Genomic DNA, 21,197 nt, shown 5'->3' with positions numbered 1-21,197 from the left:
AGGCCGGCTCCGGGGTCTGGCCCTCGCCCGCAGCCAGCGGTGTCTTTAGAGCAAGTGGGGGATCTGGCCTTGAGGGAGGGCGCGCAGGCGCCGTGCGCAGCACCTGACGGGATTCTGAAGGCTGAGGACCCCTGCCCCGGGATCGCGGGGCAGGGGGAAGCCCGCGGCCGAGCTCCTGATGGAGAGCAGAGCTCGCGCCACATTTATTTAGACGTGTCCAGATCTCCCCAGCCCGCCACCTCTGAGCCTCTCTCTGCTCCCTGGGCCAAAAGTGTTAGGTGCCTCGGCCTCCGTGATGAACACAGGAGAGGGATCCACAAGCCAGGGAAGAAGAAACCCAAGTCCGCTGTCGTTTCGTCCTAGAGCTGCCCAAGGTGAGGCCCACGCTCCCGGCGCCCAGCCTCCCCCGGCCACGGCCAGGGCCAGCTTCCTTCCACCCGGACCGTGACCCTGGGGAGCACACGGCCCCTGGGACTCAGCGTGTGCCAGACGCCAGGCACCGAGGGAGGGCACACCGGTCCTGTCTTCTCTCACTTCCTCAACTGCCCTGACTCTTGCCACAGCCGGCTTGCTTCATCCTTGGACGCCGACTCACTGGGACACGTTGTGTTTTTCTTGGAATTTCTAACTGCATTTCTTTCCTCCTGATGACAGAAATACGTGTCTTCACCCCAGCCCATCCCGCTCCTGAATTACTCTGTTGTTGAAAGGGCGCCACCTGTCCTCACAGGGACCTGTGACTCCTGCCTCCCCCGGAAGGTAGCCGTGTGGACCGGGGCCACGTCCGTCAACCCCACTCACTGTCTGCGCTCTTGGTGTGCGGCCACTTTCTTCCAGACCCCAGGTCTTCCTCTCTCTTTCAAATGTCGTTTCAGACGGGAAGTGCGTGTTCTGAGCTCTTGCGGGTCCGAACGCAGCTCTCTTCGCTGTCAGCCATGCTGGACTGTTTGGCTGGGTATAGAATTCTAGGTTCTGAATCACTATTATCAGAAGCCTGAAGCCCCTTCCACAGAAACCTAACACGAGCAGCACTGATGCCAATGCGATTCTCTTCTTTTGTAGACAGCTTCTTCTTTCCCCCCTGCCAAACTTCCAGAATCTTCTCTACATGCTTAATACTTGAAAACTTAAGCAGGTGTATCCAGTGTGGGTGCCTTGTCCTTCACCCTGTGCAGGACACTCGGCCTTTCCATCTGTCTTTATTCAGCCCCGGGAAACTTCTTTATACTAACGTTGTTAGTATTTCTTTCCCTGAATTTTAGGTTTCTCATCCTGGAACTTCCATCAGGTGGGTTTTGGAGTACCCGGATTAAGCCTCCAGACTTCTTAATGTTTCCCTCATAAAACCACGTCTTTGTCTATTTTCTCTGCATTTTAGAAACTTCTTCTTCTTCCTCTTCTGGCCTTTCCACTGAGTTTTGATTTTGAAAATTGCATTCCAAATCTCAAGGACTCTGATGTTCTCCAGTTCCTCCTTGTTTCCAGAGTTCTGTTGCTGCTGTGGGTGTGGTATCTCCAGGGGCCTCTTCCAGTAACTGCGGCTTCCGGAATCTTCCAGCTCTGACACACCAAGTATGAGGACCTGAACCCCATTTCTAACTATGGCGCCCGAGGCTGTGTGGGGACCATCAGGGGCTGTTGGGGGCATATTGGGAAGCTGTGTGGGGGCTGTGTTGGGAGGGCTGTGGGGGGGGGGCTGGGCAGGGGAGGCTGTGGGAAAGGTGTGTTGGGGGTCTGAGCTCATCCCTGATCACTCTGCCTCTTCCTCCCAGAAACTTTCTGCCCTGTGTCCCTGTCAGCTCAGGGCCACACACCCTTGGAGCCCTGCACGTAACCTCCGCTGCTCTTCCCCTCCACCTGTAGAGTGCCCCGGACCCACAACCTCCCCTGCACCTGCTCCGTGGCTCCCCCGGAAGCCATCATCCTCTGGACCCCTGGATGTCCCCCTACCCCGCGCCTCTCCCCAGGGCCATGCTCCTCTCAGCAGAAGGACGGTTCCCAGATACTAGCAAGGTCCACCCTCTGCAGTGCCCAGTGTCCCCTCGGCCCGGCCGGTGGCCCCCACCTCCCGCACTGGCCCAGCAGAACCTGCCACCTGCCACCAGCCAGCTGATTTGAGGTATGGTTTGCTGTGCTTGTCCCTCAGACTGTAAGCCACAGAGGCCCTGACCTCACTGCCATATCCCTAGGGACACCTAGGTGGCTGACCTGTCCAGCAGGAGCTCTACAGATAGACATCGAACAGCCCAAGTGAGCAAAGGCTGTGACCTGAGACCCAGCGTCTGCGGGGCTAAGAGAGGCAGCTGAGAAACACAGTGGGGGGGGGGAGGGGGCAGGGAAGGCCACGGGGGAGGAAGGAATAGATACAAGGGATGAGTGAGTGGACAAGAGATGCGGGATGCTCTTTGCCCCAGGGAGCAAGTCACAGGCTATTGGAAATCTCCTGAGTCACCTGTTGTGGATGCACCAAGCAGCCTCCACAAGTGGAGAAGAGCCAGCCTCCAGGGTCGCCCCCGCCCCCAGTGCCGGGTCACGGGGCCCACGCAGGCTCTGGCGTGAGGTGGCCTCTCCGGGTACTCTGCCCTGGTCCCTTCTGGGTCAGTGTTGGCCCCAAAGAAGCCCATACAAAGTCAATAAAGAGAAGTCAAAACTCCTTAATAAAAACCTGAATAAATAGCAGCAAATACTCATGCTTTTTTCCTCTTAAAAATATGCATATTTGCAGGACGCCCGGGTGGCTCAGTCGGTTAAGCACCCAACTCTATATTTCAACTCAGGTCATGATCTCACAGTTTGTGAGTTCGAGCCCCGAATCAGGCTTTGCACTAACAGTGCAGAGCCTGCTTGGGATTCTGTCTCTCTCTCTATCTCTCTTTCTGCCCCTTCCCCCCCTCTTCTCCCAGAATAAATAAATACATATTTTCTAAACTATGCATATTTCCTAAATCTGTCCACCGACAAAGCTTAGAAACAACAGCAAACTAGTTTAGCGCCTCCCAAGTTGTGGTCTCTAAAGACCATTTCTCACTCCAAGAAACCAGGACTTCCTGGAGAAATGGCTGTTCCAGGTTTGGGACAGGAAATCCCCAAGATGAGTCTCGCCAGAGCAAGGGGGGGGGGGCCCAGGCAGACTTGGAGGGGAGCACATGGCCGTGGTATGACATATGACCCACGGTGGGGACAGGTTGCAGTTCAGACCCAGCACCCCCCAGCAGGACCCTGGAGGAGGGGATGTGTCACCAGAGCGCCATAGAGCCTTCCGGAGCAAGGCTGGCAACACAGATGCCTAGTTTTCAAAATTACTCCAGACGTTTAAAAATTAGTTTTCTAAATTATAAAAATGATGTAGAAACTGTGGAAACCCCAGAGAAATGGGAAGAAGAGAGAAGACCCCAGAGCGAATCCCACCCCCCAATGGACCAGCTGACTTTCAAAGCCCCCGTGAGACCGAGAGGGGCCCCGCCAGCTCCCCAGGGTGCTCATGGCTGGACAGCTTGTTGCGAATGGAGACAAACATGTCTGGCACCTTGCAAACCACCCCGTGCCCGGGGCAGCAACCTGCTGTTCTCCTGCCTCCCCAAACAGCAGCGGGGGGACCCCCTCAGTGGAGTCAGATTCTGCACCCTGTGGGCCACTTCAGGGCGACAAAGGTTCACCTGCACCCTCGCTAAGCCTAGCACATACTCAACTGAACCAACATTTTAGGAGCCTTCCTGTGTGCTGTGCTTGGGGGCTCAGAGAAAAATGTGGCATCCTGACAGGGACAATGGACAGGCACACTGGGTCTTGGAGAGGCCATGGTTTCTGCAGGGCGGGGGCCGGGGCCTGGGAAGCCCCTCCCTGTCCAGCCCACCGGGTCTCCTGTCCCCGGCGACCGGCAGCCGTGGCCGTGTTGCTCTCCTGGGGCGTCACCAAGGGTCGGCTGGCCTCTGTGAGCCCGATGTGACTGGCATACTCCCCTTAATGTTGGAGAAGCCTTTGAGCTTCCCATTAAAAACAATCCCTGTGCAATGGGGGCAGTGAAGCTGTTATAGCTCCGGGCCTCGATTCAGAACCTAGAAGAGATACGCTGGCACCAACTCCGCCGAGAGCGCTTACCCCCCGGACGTGGTGCCCCCCAACTTGAGGATCCCTCTGCCTGGGACCACGGGGCCGACTGCCACACCCCGATCGGTGCCAGGACTGGCCTGGGCCCTGCCGCAGACCCTCTGCCCCATCGCAGGCGCGTCTCTCGGTGCCTGCTGTCCTTTCAGTCCCTAACTTCAGGACCCCAGGACGTGCAATTCAGAGAGACCCCGCACATCCCGGCCATTGGGATTGGATTTTCCCGGGAGTGTTTCGTGCCCTTGCAGCACCCGGGCAATGGCAGGAGGGAGACACGGCAACAGGGACGAGAGCTGGTGCCCAGGCCGGGGGCCCGAGGGTGCACAAGCCAGATGGGGTGGGGCCCCGAAACAGGCTGCGAGTCAAGGGAGGCACCTTCTGTTTCCAAACACCTGGCCTGGGAGACGCAAGCATTTCCGTGCAGACTCGGTCGTACCCTGCTGTCCAGGCAGGAGAGAGGGGCCTGGTTGGACGTCCGCCGTGTTTCCTGACACGTCATCCAGGTTTCTCCTCTCCCAGCAGGAGTTGAGCCTGGGGCGTGCATGTGACTCGTCCAGGACGGTCATTGTGAACAACCAAGATTCAGACCCAGGTCTCCCTGTCGGAGGCCACGCCCTGCCACATGCTGTGCTTAGAAATGACGAACACTGAAACATGAGCTGGCGTGAATGGGGGCGGGCTGGGCCTCTCAGACGGAGGAAGTGAGGGCAGCTGAACGCAGGGTCTGGGTGTGAAATCACGGCACCCGGTCCCAGCTCTGCAGCCATTATCGCAACAGGGACCCCTGTGACAGGTCTGGAAGGCTCCACTTGAGGCCAAGGCTGTAACACCAGCCTTCTCCTGGGCTGTAACTGTGCCACGGAGAGAAGTGCCCCCTGACATGCACACTGAAAACCCCAGGGAAACTCAGGGGCCAAAAGCAGCCTGCCTGCTGTGTGCTCAGCCGACGGCTCGCGCGGGGCGGCTTCCCTGCAGCCTGTCACCTGGGGTGGGAGCTGGTCGCCACTCACAGAGAGGCCCCTGTCCTCCAGCCCGAGAACCCGGGTCCTGCCCCAGACTGGAGAGCTGTTTGTTTTCTGGAGCCTGTGGGCCTGGGCCAGTGACACGGGGCCCCAGGCACAACAGGGACCTTCAGTAGAAATCTCCCTGTAGGGACAGAGCACAGGACGGCTTGTGTTTTCCATGTGGCACTTCGACAGGAGTGTTCTGGGATTGGCATGGGGTGAAGGGACATAGTTCTCATCTTAAAGTTGGCCCATCTTAAAAAACCCAAATAATATCAAGCATCGCATTCCTAAAGCTAAAAATAAAAGTGCAACCCAACATTTCCTAAGACACGGATGTCCTGGCCAAGAACTTTCGTGGCTGCAGATCCCACTGCAAAGCAAGGTTCAGACAGGAAAATAAATCACTGTGCTCCCAAACAGACGTGCGGGGCTGGCCCCGCGCGGCCGTGACCCCTGCTAAACCCGGCCTCTCCCGTCACACGCGTTTCCGCACCGGGTCCTCAGAGGCAGGCCACAGCACGTCAGCAGAGGGGGCCCTCTCGGCTCGGGCGTCAGGCAGGCCAGGCCTTGACCCGACTCCCGGCCCAGGGGCCTCGGCAGTCACCGCAAGCCCCAGAACTCAGACGCTCCTGCGCGCGTGGTGAAGGTGCCGAGGGCGCCACGGTGGGCGTGTGGAGGTGGGCGCTCGGGCTCACCGCGGGCAAGGGCAGTCTCCCACTGCCACCCTTCCCCCATCCCAGGTCTTGCTAAAATCACAAGGAACAGTCACGTGGGAGCAGGAGGCGCGTGGCCCACGGGAGAAATTGCTCGGAGTTTCTAGAATACACGCACAGCCTAGAGGGGGCTTGACCACCCCATAATTCCTCCCACTCCGGGTGCAGAGGAGTTTGGTAGAGGCCCCGGGTGTCAAACTCTGGTAAGGCAGGGGGCCAGGAGGCGGGAGGGGTCCCACCCACAGCCCCTCCCCCAGCCCAGCAGGTGCTGGAGAGAGGTCACCGGAGGGGACCTTGGGTCTATAAAGCGAGTGCCCGTGGCAGGGGCAGAAGTCGCCCTGGGTGGGACAGGGTCTTGGAGAGAAATAGGGTCGTCAGCTCTGAAACAGCGAAAACAGCAAAGGGCGGCCTGGCCACCCCAGAAAAACGAACCAGGAATCTGGGGAGCTCAGAAATCCCCCCAGGACTGAAACACAGATGTCAGGAGGTGCCTGTGGTCAGAGGGGCCGCGCCCTGGGATGTAGTAGGTGGCTGGCACACGGGAGAGCAAAGTCGGGAGCAGGGCCCCTCCCCAAGTTAGAGCAGGCTCGCGTCCTCAGTCTTCAGACCGGAAGGGCCCGTGGGGACAGACTCCGGCGCTGGCACAGGAGTCTGGGGTCCTCTCTTGGCTGCCGGCCACTGACCTGTTGAGCTGCGGCAAGGCCGGGCCCCCTCTCCCGGCGCAGGCTCCGATGTCCCCAAGAACCGGGCGTTTTAGCCCTCTCTTTGCCCTTTACTTGTGGGTCTTGAATTTCCCCTTCGGGACTTGGGGACGTGAGAGGCATTTCTCTGGGGGAGGGGGGGTCTTGGGCATCATCTGTCACTGCCACCCCCTCCCAAGAGAGGCCATATGCCGGATGTCATTTGGAACGGAAGGGACAAGGGTGCAGGGTGGTCTTGGGGGTTGGGGGGGAAGGGGGCAGCCTCACGAAGGGGCGGCTGTCCCAAGAGCAGCCCACTTCCTTTCGTCCCCACCACACCAGGGCCCCCGCCAGGGGTGCCCAGGCCCTCTCTCCCCCGGACAGACTCCTCCCTCCGGGCCCAGGGGACACCCAGTGACCGTGCGTGGAGGGGCGACAGCCCCTGCCCCATGTGCCCGGAAGGGGGAGTGAGGACGATTCACCCATGACCCTGGTGCAGACGCGACGCGCCCCACGCCCTCGTCCTGGGCGGGCAGCACGGGCACCTGACCCCGACCCGCCTCCCCCAGGCCGGCGGACTCTCGGGACAGCGGCGGCCGAGTGCGCCGTGTGGGATGGGCAGCGGGAAGGCGCAGCACTGTCCTGCGCTCGGTGACCGCCAAGACCCCGAGCAGGCAAAGGGGACAGATGGGCCGAGGCCCCCAGACGTGCGCACTCCCGACTCTCATCGGAGCCGGGCCTTGGCGCGCCTCGCTTCCGCTATAAATATCTGTGTGAGTCAGAAGAGAGAACACTGCCAGCCGGGCAGCCCGCCTCTCCCGGTGGCGGCCCCGCGCAGCCTGTGTGAGGGTCCAGGCACCCCCCACGCTCGCCGGGCCTCGGCCTACTTTCCAGGCCAAAGAGAGGTTTCGTCGGAAAGTGATGAACAAAGGAAGGATCTCTGCTTCCCTGCTCTGGCTCCCGCCCGGCTGGGGGCTGGGGTGACCGTGTGCCCTGTGGGCTGGGGGCGGGGGGCCCCAGGAGGGACTGGGGAGCCCCCGCCGGCAGGAGCTGAGGACCGGGGCCCGGCCGGCCGGGCTGTCTCCCAGAGGGGCCCCCCCGAGGAGGGCCCAGGTGTCGGCCCCCTGCTTCTGCCCCTTCCTTCCCTCCTCCCTGCAGACAGCAAGTTCTTCCAGCAAGAGCCAAGTGAGTCCTGATGCGTCTCGCTCGCCTGCCAGGAGCCCGGCCGGGGCCAGGGCCGGCCTGGGGCCAAGACCCCAGACGGGGGGGGGGGGGGGGGGGGGGGGGGCCGCCCCTCCTGCACCGCTGTGGCCTTTGCTTCCCATCCGCTCCCCCAACCCAGCGGCACAACGGAGCCCCCGATGTCCAGCAACAAGGACTCGGTCCAGCCCTGACCTCCAACGTCTGACCCCCGAGCTCCGTGGCTGACAGAGCCAGGCCGCGGGTTCCCGCGTCCGGTGCTCCCGTGAGCTTCTTCCAGAGTTCGGGGGACACTCAAGGAGCCCCGCTCGTCAGCTGCCTTAGGGGTTCAGAGAAACAGCTCTTGTCCTGTCCCCTCCTCTCCCGGGGCCACCGATCCCGGGGGACGCTCAGCTCCAGCCCTGCAGGTGCCCCCGCCGAGGCGGGACCCGGCTCGGAGACAGAAACTTAACTAAACCGGGAACGTGCGATGCGCACGTCGTGGGCTCACGACCGGGAAGGCAAGGGGCCAGAAAGAAAACGAACCTAGTGACGGGGTGTGTGATTTGCTGCATCTTCCTGGACTTCCCCGGATTTGCTGCCTGAGCCCCAGCACTCCCAGCGCCGACCTCACCCCTGCTTGCCCTCCACGCCACCGGAGGCTTCTCCCACCCACACCCCGATCTCTCCCTGTAGTCTCCGCACGACCTCCCCACGCCTGCCGAGCAGGAAGGGGACCGGGACACGGACCCTGCTGCTGGCGGGAGGGGGGGGGGCGGCGGGAGGGGGGGCGGCACCGGCACCCGGAGCTGCTCAGACCTGCCCGCCCCAGACCACGCTCAGAACCTGCAGTCAACAGGCTCCCGGGGACGCGACGCTCCCCAGAGCATGAGAAGCTTCGGCGATTCAGATACCGAAACTCGAAACAGTTTTTAACTGTCCTCGGCAGCTGGAGATGCACGCCTGGGGAGAGGCGGAGACGCGCACGGCACTTTTGGGGACACTGTGCTTCCAAAGTCGCTTGGCGAGTACCCCTCGTGCTCTGGCGTCCTCGTAAGATACTACGCTTTGCGTACTGAGCCGGAAAGTGTGTTTATTTGTACGCTGAACTTTTCCCTTTGACTTTGCTCTGCACTCACTTAACTGTTTCAAATGGGGCAGAGGCTCCCAGACCCGCACGCGCCCGCCATCTGCTACCCCTTGCCGGGACGCCCTGCACGCTGCCCTCCTGCAGCCCGTCCATTAGTTCCAGGTTCTGAGAGGTCACGCCAGGGCTTCCTGCCCGTCCGAGGCCTCATGACACTCGTAGGGACGGAGGGGATGGGGAGACGGAGGCAGACTCCCCTCCTGGGGGAGGGAGGGGCCCGGGTCACTCTTGGCGTCCTGCCACGGGGACCACGCCCAGCTCAGCCCCAACGGGGGCGGGTGACAGGCTGGGGGGCCTGGACCTGGCGGTCAGTCGTGGACCCTACTTTCAACGGGAGTCCCAACGCCGGGACGTCAGCGCACGCCCTACGTACAGCCTGTCTGGAGGTCGGGGCCCCTCGTGTGGGGGTCCCACGCCGCTGCTCGGTGAGGGTGAAGGCCTCTTCCCTCCCACCCTGTCCTCGGCCAGGGGACGGAACCCTCTGAGGCGGAGGGTCAGGGACGAGGTCCCAGCTGTGCTGGGCTCTGATGGAAGGTGGGAGAGGCGGCGAGGAGGCCACAGCGGCTCCCTGAGGGGGCAGTGCCGCAAGGGGCTCCGGGCTCATTGACCGACACGTTCCGAGTGGGGCAGGGGCGCCCAGATGCACCCGCCAGTGGCCGCCCCCGGTCCCCCACCCTACAGAGGTGCCAGCTCAACACCCCCCCGGAGCGGGTTGAACGGTGGCCCCCGAAAGACGTGCCCGTGTCCTACAGCCCGGAGCCTGCGCGTGTGGAAACAGGGTCTCTGCGGATGTGACTGAATTGACAGTCCTGAGACAGTCATCTCGGGTCATCTTGGGGCCCTGAGTCCACGGAGGGGCGTCCCCGTAAGAGAGGACGACGTGAGGGAGGGGCCACACGGAGGGGGACGCGAAGCTGGCAGACACGAGGCCAGCAGGCAGGGGCCACCCGGCCTTGCAGGGGGCGGGAAGAGTCCCCGCCCAGAGCCGCCAGAGGGACCGTGGCCCACGGTGCGCGGACACGGGACGTCCCGCCTCCGGAGGCGAGTCCCGGGTTTCTGCTGCGGCAGCCCCAGAGAACGTCGGCCCAGACTCAGCATGCACACGGCGCACCCCAGCTCGGGGGGGCTGGAGGCCACCGGGGCCCCCGCTGGCGCGGGAGGGGACACAGTCCACAGACAGGATGGAGCTGGGGGCCCGGGGCGGCCAGGGTCAGGCCCCAGAGCTGAGTGCAGGCCTGGGAGGAGGCCCCGCCTAGACCTCGGGAGGGGGGCACCCCCCCACACACGCAGCGCCCCCTCCCACCCGGGCATCACTGCTATCCGGGCAGGATAAGCAGGGGGCTCCCTTCCCCAGGAAGACATGAGGTGCTGACCTGCCCTTATGGGCAAGGACTCCAGGAAAGTCACAGCTGAGCGGGTCTTACCCACGTGGGAAAGGCTCAACCCCGGGGTCTTCAACAAAGGCCGTGTCCAGGCCCCACCCCCTAGACCAATAGGCCCTCGGGGGGCAGGACACCCTGACGCTGAAAGGGTGCCGGGGGATTCTGGAACACACGCCTGGGGGACCCACAGTCCCGGGCCCTGGGCGGCCTACTGTGGGTCCCGGTCTCCTGCACCCACGCGTGCAAGGAAGGGGCTACCCCGAGCCCCCCGGGAGGCTGGCATCCTGGCCACAGGGGGAGGCAGCGGGGGCGGGGGCAGGGGTCCGGCACTGGCGGGCTCGCCCAGCCCTCCTGTCCGGCAGACGCGCACGTGCCCCGCGTGACCCGACCGTCTGCACATCTGGTCTTGTTGTAACATTCTGGGCTTTGGGCCCTCGGTCCCGTATCCCGCTTACTTGTGGGGCTGGTGGTGCCCGTGACCCCTTCCAGAAGACCCAGGAGGGGCCAGCCCTGCTCGGAGGGGGCCCGCGGGGCAGTGCGTTCCCTGTCACAGGTCCCCTGAGCCGGACGCTCGCACCCCTCGCTGGCCCAGCCTGCAGAGGCCCCTCGAAGCCCGTGCGTGCAGTGGCGCTGAGGACGGTCCCATCCACCGGCCGAGGGCACACACCCCTCCCGGCCACTCTAGTCTCCGAGATGACCTCGGTGAGGGATCTGCAAGGCTGGGGCCTTCCTGCAGGAAGTGAGTTCTAGGGAACCCTAGCTGGGGAAGCCCAGCGCCCCTCCCAGACCTCGCCCCGGCCACCACCTCGGAGCCAGGCCCCGGCGGGACACCAGGGCCGCGGGGCCGCCTGGCAAGGGTTCAGGGCCCGTGCTGCCCCCGCCCCCAGCCGTACGCCTCAAACAGGGCCTGGGAAGCTGCTTGCCGCCAGGGTGTCGGGCCACACTCCCAGCCCAGCCCTCCCCACCCCCAGCCGTGTCCCCGCGTGGCATCTCCGTGCCCCTCCGCTCTGCCGCAGCACACACACCAGGCGCCCCCCGCCTCCGGGCGATGCCAGCCTCCACCGGGACGGCCGTGCCGTGGCTACGACGCCCCCGGCCCGGGGGACCCGACAGACCTTGGGTTTCGGCCTCCCTGTGGGGCCGGCAGCCGGCGCCTGGGCTCTGACAGCACCTGTCAGGCTCGGAGGCCGCACAGTCGGCTCCCGAGACCTCGAGCTAAAAATACGCTCGCTGAGGTCCTAACAGAGCAGACAGCCTGCGCTGCAAGTCCTCCCGCCGGCCCACGGATCCGCGGCCGAACAGCCGCTCCGAGCGCTTTCTCTGCGGGTAACGCTGACCCGGGCAAGGTCACGGGCGGCTCGCGTCCCGGGCCGCAGTCCTCCCCCACCAGCTCTGTCCCCGCCACGGCCGCCCTGGCCTCCTTTCCTGGTCTCCCCCGGGGGCTGGCGCCCGGGCAGGCTGCGGACAGTGGGGCACGGCTCCCGGCAGGGCGGACAACCTCTAGTGGCCTGGGCCACCGGTGTGCCCCCCCGCCTGGGCTCTCCCCTCAGTCCTGAGTGCTCGTCTCCGGTCCCTGGACCCATTCTCTATTTGTTCCGGACTCATGGCCAACCGGAATCACGGTGACGACACGCTCTGGCCAGAGGGGTGCACGTGGAAGTGGCCGATGTGCCTCTCAAGTAATGTCCAGACAGCAGGCACCTTTCTCCCATCGGCTGGAATACAGATGTGGTGGCTGGCGCTCAGGCAGCCCTCTTAGACCGAGTTAGCAACCAAGTCTTGACGATGGTCTTCTGCAAGATGGCGTCCCAGTCCCAGCCCTGGCACGCTGGCTTTTCGGTGAGAAGATGAAAACTCTACCTTTAAGCCACTCATTTCTTTTCCAGCCTTTCCTATGCACCTTTCCTGGACGGCACAACGTTGCTAAGAACAGTGGCGACGGCTGTTCAAAGGAGCGCTTGCCAGAGGCCACCATTAAGACACGCTGGGGGACTTCGCAAAAGGGACAGACTCGCCAAGTCGCTGCCTACACCTGAAGCCAACGTGACACTGTGTGTCCTCTACCCTTCGGCTCAACAAAAGGTCTGATAGACGACACAGGCTTTTAAAAAAATCTTCCCGTGTACTCTGAAATAATCTCTTCTAGATTAGAATTATTTCTTAATACTTTCTTAAATGCCGGGGAAAAGCTTTGAATGGTTTTATCTCCTGATTCAATTTAACTTACGTGTATAGGATTTCTCGGGTTATTTCTTCTTGATCTGCTTTGTTACATGTTATTTTTCCACAGTCGTGTCCAGTTTGACAGCCTCGTGACAGCCTCCCCACCGTAGCCCCTGGACCTCTGCCATCCTGCCTCCTGGGCTCCCCCTGGCCCTCCGGTCCTGGTCAGGGTGACAGAGCCTTGTCCCTTCTGCCCGTCACCCTCACGGTCCACTCAGGGTGTCGCCGATCCCCACTGTGCGTTTGCTTTACGCTTCTTACGTGTCTCCCTTTCCCTGGTTCCTTTCCGCCCCCTTCTCGCTGTCTCCAAACATCACATGGTTCTGTCCTCTGCCACCCCGCCCCCGACAACGTCCCCTCACGCCTGAACCTCGGGTCTCGGAACCTGCCCACTTGGCTCACCAAGGTCGGAGCAAGACTCAGCCCTCCGGGTGCCCCCGTGTGTCCTCTTCCAGGTAGATCCTGGCTGACACGTGTGATGCCTTAGACGGTCTACTTCTTTGGGGTCCAACTATACACATTGGCCACTTTCTCTGCTCGTAAGCATGGACCCTTCATGTTTTCCATGCTTTTGTTTCTGCTGAATTAAGAGATCATTTCTTCAGGCCTGTCCTCACTGGTCCCCTCTTCAGCGATACCTATCGCTGAATCAATCCGTTGATTACCGAACCTATATTTTAAAAGCTGTGTTTCCATTTGTTTTATTTTTCATTTTTAGAAATTCTATTTGGTTGCTTTTAGTTTGGCTCGATCACGCTTTTGCAGTCACAGGCTCCTTATTTCCAAGGTGGCCTCCCCTCTAACTTACTTAGGTCACCTAACTTATCGGATAGTCTGCTCTGAAAGTCCCATCACGGGAGGATGTGCGAGTCGGGCTGTGCTCCCCGTGGTTTCTCTGGCTCTCACGTGGTGCCTTGTTGCCCCTGTGGCTTGTGATCATCTGCCACGGGCTCGTGTGTCTTAGACCGTGTGTGCGTGGGGGGCCCTGGAAGTCAGCCGGAGCTTGGGTTTTCCCACCGCCACTGTCTGCCCAAAACCACTCCAGTCAAAATTCTCGGCTCTGGCCCCCGCAGGGACCGCGACTGTGGGGTGAGGGCCTGGAAGGTCAGCTGGCGCTCACAGATCTCAAGGGAGAGGCGTCCTCCTCCGGCCGGGCCCACGTTAGAGACCGGCCGGGGTGGCGGGACGCGCGGCGCTGTGGCAGCTCATCCTTCCGCGGAGAGTGCGGGCCCCTGCTGGGCAGGGCCCCCCACTGGGCTGCTCCTCCCCAGGGCCCCCCCCCCCCGGGCTTCGTCCTCCTCCACGTGGGGCGCCGGCCCGGCTCAGGTTCAAGTCCTCCACCCGGCACACACCCTCGTCCCACCTCAGCCCACCAGGCACCTGCACACACCGTGGGCTCGGCCTCCGAGCGCTCATTTCTCACCCGCCAGGCGGCCACAGCGTCTGTGGAAACACTGTGCATGTTTTCTGGAGCGTTCCTGCTGCGTGGGAGGGACGGGCGGGGAGCCAAGTCCCCGGCTGCCAGTAGAAGTCCTCCGTGCGCGCAAGGGGGCTCCCCTGCCCGGACCTGGGGCGGGGTGAGGGACGGCGGGCGGTGCCTCCGGCGGCGGGCAGACGACCTCTGCACGACGCCCAGGGTGGGGCCGGTGGAATCAGCGATGCTCCCGGGAGCCGCGTGAGAACAAGAGGCGTGCGCATCCCGGAAGGCCAGCTTGGCTCCACAAAATGTCTCTTCAGGTCTGCTGTGGGGTGTTCTCGTCCCCGCCCCCACCTCCCGGCGTTTGGAGGCGTGGCCCTGAGTCCCACTTGGTGGGGACAGGGGCCCCCCTCGGCCATTCTGTTCCCGAGAGGCCCAGCGAGTCAGGAGTAACCTGGTGTCATGGGCAGAGACAAGGAGACCAAAGGACCAGCTGTTTGCTGAGAGGTGACCGGGTGAGCAGAGCAGGGCTCTTGCGTCACGCCCTCTCCCCACCACTCGGCGGGCTAGTGTCGCGGGCAGGGCCTCACGGCCTGAGAAATCTGCAGGTGCTGTCGCAGGCAAGGGGCGGCCAGGTGATCGTCGCAGCAGGACTCTCTCGGGGCTTCCTGTTGACCGGCACCTCAAGGAGTGCTTACGGCCTTCGTCCCTCCCTCTGTTCCCTGAGGAGGACGCCACCCTGTCCGCTCTGCAGGCCCGCATGGCCCCAGGGCCACACGCCCAGGCGGGCAACCCCAGCCGAGGGCAGAGGGCGGAGGGCACTCTCTCCTCTGGCTTCTGCTCAAGCCCCGGGAGGACACGCGGCCAGGCTGGGCCCGGAGGCTCCCGCGCACCGGCCCCCGCTAGTCCGGCTGCCACTCGTCCTTGCCGCCTTGTCCCCAGTGTCCTGTGAGTCCAGGGCCACCACGCCTAGGCTGGCGCAGGCTGAGGGCTGTGGTTTGGCCATTTCCGGCCTCTTTCTGCCGCCCCCGGCCCTGTGTGGCTGGGCTCAGGGGGCCCAGGTGATCCCAGGGCCGGCAGGCCTAGGGAAGGGGTGCGGGGGACGGAGATTCGTGGCTCCCCCCGACACTGGCCTCCCAGCGTCCCCTCAGCATGGACTCTGGCTCCCTTGCTGTGTTGGTGGGAAGTGCCTCCTGGCCCTGTCACAGCTCGACCTCGCTGTTCCTGGGCATCAGCTAGACCCCCGGGACCCGGGCACGGGGTCCTCCCCCTTTCCAAGCCCGACCTTGGCTGGGGGGGTTCCTGCACCCCGCTGCCCAGAGCCTCCCTCTCCCTGCCTTTGACCTGAGGCTCCTGGGTTGGGTGGGGGGCGGGGGGCAGGCAGAGGCCAGACCACATGTGACCTGGGCTCAGCTCTGCACCTGCTGGCCGTCACCTGTCCATCCATGGAGGGCCCTCCTCACAGGCTGGGCCTGCTCAGGGCCAGCACGCAGCAGGCCCTTCCCCAGGGTGGGACATGCAAGCCCCTCTCCTAAGTCCCAACACCCGGTGCCCACTGGGCCCCTCCCCACTCTTACCTGTGTATTCCTTTAGGCGGACCCGCCTCCCCTCTCAAAGGGACCCAGCCTGGCCAATCAGGGCACCTCGACTCCAGCCCCACCGCCGTGATTGGCTCAGGATGAGCATGTGACTCAGTCCCCACCAATGAGCACCTTCCCTGGGACTTTGTGGGACCAAGAGGAAAAAGGCACCCTGCGCCGGCCGGCCGAGGTTAGCACCTGGGGGACAGGAGCTGGGGCTAGCCCGCCCAGAGGGTGAGGCCACGTGGAAGTCACCTAAGCCAGGGCCCAGCAGAGAGATGACCCAGGGCTGAGGCGCAGTGGCCCCCGGGGAGCGCGGGACACGCCTGGGCCGTTGGGAGCGGGGTGCCTTGGGGCCCCGGGCTGGGCGGTCAGAGGGTCACAGCGGCCTCGCGGAGACACCTGTGTCTGGGCCCCACCGAGCGCAGCCCCGCACTCGCCGGCCCCGAGCAGAAGGCAGCGCCGGCTCTTCCTGATAAGATAACTAGTGCAGACTTATCTCCGGAAAATGAGGAATCATAGGCAGGCAAAGAAAGTAACACAACCCTCCACCACTCCCAGGTAACGGGAGCTGGAAGTGTGCTCTCTCCTTTCCCGGAGGTTTTCCTGGGCAAAAATTGCACCTGTCAGCGTCTGCCTAGTTACGGACACCGGTCCCTACCCTACATACTGCTTCACAGTCCACTTTCTTCACTTAATAAATCGGGAACTTTATATATATATATATATAGTACGTGTATTTTTTTGTGGCACGCCAGCCAGGAAGGGGCAGAGTGCAGGCCCTAAAAGAGGTGCAGGTGAAGCCTGGGCATGGGGTGGGGGCGTCTGACAAGGTCAGCCCACGGAAGGTACCGGTCTTTCTCTGGGTCACCTGAATCGTCTCCTTATAGTTCACAGTGTTGCCGACACCTTCATATTACGTGTCATAAAGGCTAAAACTCCCGTCCTCCCCAAAGTCATGTGCCATTCTGTTTTGCTCATGAACCGTTTTTTTGTGGCGCAAAAAATTTTACTTCTTAATTTAATTCTTAATCCCTATCGTTTCTGCCTCTGAGATATGCTTAGAGAGCACTCCTTCACTTTGAGAGAAAATAAACATCGTCTTCATTTATTCCTCATATTTTAATCATTTTGTTTTAAAAATAAATCTTTTTTTTTTTAATTTTTTTTTTCAATGTTTTTTTTTTTTATTTATTTTTGGGACAGAGAGAGACAGAGCATGAACGGGGGAGGTGCAGAGAGAGAGGGAGACACAGAATCGGAAACAGGGTCCAGGCTCCGAGCCATCAGCCCAGAGCCCGACGCGGGGCTCGAACTCCCGGACCGCGAGATCGTGACCTGGCTGAAGTCGGACGCTTAACCGACTGCGCCACCCAGGCGCCCCAAAAATAAATCTTTTATCCATCTGGAACTCAGCTTTTTGAGTCTTTGCTGGTATTTTGGTGAGAAGCTGGGAAGGGTGGCGAGGAGGGCTGTGAGGCAGGAGGCATTTTGGACCCCAAATGGCCCCATTTTGAAATATCTGAATCAGAAAGCGGGGGAGGACGCCCGGGTGGTCCGGTGGGTTAAGCCCGTGACTCTTGATTTCAGCTCAGATGGTGATCCCCGGGGCATGGGATCGAGCCCCATGTCGGGCTCCCTGCTGAGCATGGTGCCTGCTTGGGATTCTCCCTCTCTCTCCCTCTCTGTCTCTTCCTCTCTCTAAAAATAAAATAAAATAAAATAAAATACCGTGGGGGAAAAACACCCCCCAAAAGAAAGGGGTAAATCCAGACAAAGATCATTCCACAAATAAAGCGTTTCGACCACAGCTCCTTTCTGGGGCGGGCGTTCTTCCTCCCCAGGCCGCCTGCACGGCCACGGGGAGCGCGGAGGCCCGGCTCTGCCATCGGCCCCCGCGGCGGTGAAGGCCGAGGCGCGGCGAAGGCTGCCCACGCGGTTCCGGCCCCTTCGGTGCCAGGCCGGGCCGTGACCCGCAGCTGCCCCGACCGCGCGACCCCGGAGCCACGCGAGGCGGGGTGTGCTTGCTGCGGAAACGGCTTTAACCCCGGGTGTGGAGACTTTCCTCCGAGCGCCAGAACCTCGACGTCTTGGGCTCTGTGGGCCGTGAGGTCTCTCGAAGCTTCTCGTTCACGTGTTTGCAGCCCAAAGCAGCCGCGGGCGACGCACAGGGGAGCTCGCGGAGCCGGCGGCCAGGAAGCTTCTCGGGCACCAGTTTCCACGGTGTCCTCCTGAGCTGGTGTCTGTGGCCCGGTGCCCCGCGCGGAGCTCTCCTCCGCCCGTCCTGCTCCGGGGACAGGCCCCGGGAACCGCGAGGCACCCCCAGAGACAGAACGGCAGCCGGGCCCACGGGTTACCGGATGCAGGAACAAGATTCTAAGGGGTGTCTGGCCCCCCTTCCGTCCTCCGCCCTACCCGGATGTTCGGCAGGGGAGTCTGGTGCCTGTGGGGCTGACCTCAGGGCGGGTCCCCTCCGCACAGGGTCGTGCAGGGAAGGTGAAGTGAGGGTGTGTGTGGATTCCTTGCCCCCACCCGCCTGCTGCCTCCGAACACAGCCTCACCCCTCCCCGGAGAGCTGCAACTCCAGGCCGAGCTCCCAGATTCCCGCACCTGCCAACGAGGGGCACGCACAAGTGCTCACACCGCTGGGTGCTGCACGGTCTTGGGGCGGTGCCATTTCGGCGGCGTGGGCTTAGCCACGGGGAGGGTATCTTGGGCTCAGCCTAGGTGCAGAGAGTCAGCAGAGAGACGGTCGGGGGCCCAGCCGGCCCCTGGCCCCTCCGTGGCAGGGGAGAACGCGTACCTGTCTGCCGGAGGGGGAGGCAGAGGCCCGTGTCCAGCTGGGCGAGCGCCGGGGACCACGCACTCCAGCTCACCGAACTTCCTTCTGTCCCTCTGCCTCTGGAGCCACGTCCAAGAGACGACGGCCAGGTCTCCGCCAGGAGCGACTGGGGTCTTACGCTCGGGTCCCTGATCCGGACCGCGTTACAGTGTGTGTCAGCGGAGGCCCCCGTTTCATCCTCTTGCGCGTGGATGTCCAGTCTTCCAGCGCCAGTGATTGAGGGACTGTCCTTCCCCAGTGAACGGTCTGGCGCCCTCGCAGGTGAAATGACCGTACGTTTGAGCGTTTGTTTCCGGGTTCTGGGTTCTGGGTTCTGGGTTCTATTCCATCGGTCTGCATGTCTGTCCTACGTCAGGACCACACTGCTTTGATCACGGTGGCTTTGTAGTCAGTTTTGAAAGGACAAGTGAGATCCCCACGTGAGCCCCAGGAAAGCTGCCTGGACATGTGAGGGCGCTCGCAGGGCCTTGCCAGCCGTGCCCCAGGTCCCCCGTGCTCCCCTCCCCCTGGAAAACAGAATGGGGGACAGGAGGAGAGAGACGGGGTCCCTCCCCCTGTGAAGGGTGGGTGAGTGGGTTCCCGTGTCCGTCCAGCGACTGCGGGATGCACAGACCCCAGCACGTGGGCCCGGTCTATCTGGGGCCGGGGGGGCGGGGGAGTGTACGGAGGAAGCCGCTGTGGGGTCTGTGCTATATGTGGGGGGGGGGAGCCCCCATGGGGTCACAGGTGAGCAGACAGCTAGAGGACAGGCCGGCCCCGAACAGATCTGACCGGGGAAGGTGATGCGGGGACTTAGTGGCAGGAGTGTGGCAGGGGTGGGGTGAGGTCCCGTGGGCCCGAACTCTCCTGGGAGGAGAAGGGCACCCGGCTGTTGTATCCAGGACGGGGCTGCCGTGGGTGCCAGGGCAGGGCAGGGAGACCAGGGCGGAGGGGAGAGCCGCTGGCCTCGGACGGGTGATGTAGTGGGGAAGGTTCCAGATTTGCATGTGGAGATGGAGTCACTGATCAATGTGCCCGTTAGGTGGTTTCCAGGGCCCGTCCTTGTCCCATCCCTGGGAACTGTGGTGTGGGACGTGGGGGCTCGGTGCGTCCCGGGTTCCCTAAGCCCGTCTGCTTGTGCTCACCTGGCTGAACCGTTGGCTGGGCTTGAGGTCGAGTCCCTGCTGTGCCCTACACACCCCGGGGAGGGTTCTAGCCCGCCCACCTTTCTGGCCACACTTTGCTACCTGCTGTGTCCTCGGCCCACGGCTCCAGAACCGCGCTGCCCCCAGGAGACCTGAGAGTTACGTTTGAGAAGCCCGGCTCCTCACTGTTGACTTCCCGACACCAAGAATCACCTGCATCGTCGACAAGCATCCAGGTGATCTGGGGGGGAGCAGGTGCAGCCTCTGGGCTCTTGTTGACGGCCCTCCCCTCACCCACCAGGCTGGGCCCTCTCTCCATGGCCAGTGCCCTCTGCCAGGTCCTAAAGGTGGCAGTCCACAGTCCCGGTGCGGTGCCGGGGCACGTGGGAGAGCCCACTGGAGGTCCCAAAGATGCCCACGTCCTGACCCCTACAACCTGTGGGCCTGTTCGCTTACAGAAAAAGGTGGAGGGAGGCTGCCGACAGCCGACCTCAGAAGAGAGGTGCTCCCGGATTACCAGGCCGGGCCCAAGGCAGTCGCTGGGGTCCATGAGCGGCAGAGGGAGGCAGGAGGCGGACAGAGGGATGTGAGGTGAGCTTGCCGGCCCGGGGGACAGTGTGGGAACGGAGCCCCTGGGTGTGCTGCCCACAAAAACAGAGCGGTGACCGACGGCAGTGCCTGAGCCCCAGCAGCGGCGAGCTGGGCGCGTGGGAGCCGGCCACGGGCAGCTTCCCAGCCGGGACGCCGGATGCCAGGAGCTCGGGGGGCCCCCCGAGCATGTCTGGGAACGTTCGAGGGCGGGCGGGGCTGAGAGATTCCAGCCGCCAGGCGCTGAGGGCCTCGAGGAAGCAGATAAGGACCGCTCTGCCTCCCCGGTCCCGCCGCTGACTGTGGCCCTGCGGTGCCCACACGGGGCGGCACAGAGACCCGGGGTGGGGTGCTGCAGCCTTCCACGTCCAGACCCACCTCCCAGGGGGACGCTGCCGGGAGCGTCTGCTGACAGGCCGCCTGAGCAGCCAGCGCAGGACAGACGTCCCCGGGCCCGCCTGGCGCGGGGACCCTCGGGCAGGCCCGGGGCCGCACGCAACACCCGCCAGCTTCTGGACGGGGTGGGTCTTCGCTGGCTTTTCCTTTCCTTACATTTTTGTGTCAGAGCCACCTGGCGGGTCTCTGGCTGGCCCCGGCCTCCAGCCACCACCGTGTCGGCCACGGACAGCCTTGGCGAGGGCCCCTGCCCGCCCCCCCCCCCCGGCTGCTGTCGCCCCTGTCCAGCCGGCTGAGCCTCAGACGAGGGGCCCCGCAAACGGCCCTCCCGGCAGCACGGCCTGGGCCTGGGCTTCGCCCCCAGCCTTAGTCTGGGGCCGAGCGGCTCCTTTCCCAGCTGGCGGGGCATCTCCCGGAACAGCCCTGTCTTCTCCCTGCAGCCACAGGAGCCGGACCGGAAGGTTCTGGGAAGCGGGCGACGCACCCTCCCGCCCCGGACGAGGCAGACGGCGCGCTCCCCTGCTGCCCTTGCCCCGCCCAGGCTCGCCTGCCTCACCGCTCCCTCCAGACCCAGGCCCAGTCTCCGGTGGGTCTCCCACCACGGCAGACGAGCAGACAAGAGTCACCGGCTCATGACCCGGATGGGGACTCCAGCTAAGGAGTCCAGCTAAGCCAGGAGCCAGGGTGGGTCACCAGGCCACGGTCCCCTCATACCCAGCCTGGATCTTCACGTGGGGGCCGGAGGTGACCCTGGCTTGCAAGCCCCGGGAACAGAGCAGGACCCACCTCCCTTTCCCTGGGGCGGATCTGATGGC

Source organism: Lynx rufus, unplaced genomic scaffold (genome assembly GCF_022079265.1).
Source record: "Lynx rufus isolate CCGP_SWC_20201006 ecotype Redwood Valley unplaced genomic scaffold, mLynRuf1.p SCAF_5, whole genome shotgun sequence".
Taxonomy (NCBI): Eukaryota; Metazoa; Chordata; class Mammalia; order Carnivora; family Felidae; genus Lynx; species Lynx rufus.
This window is presented reverse-complemented; position numbering follows the sequence as displayed.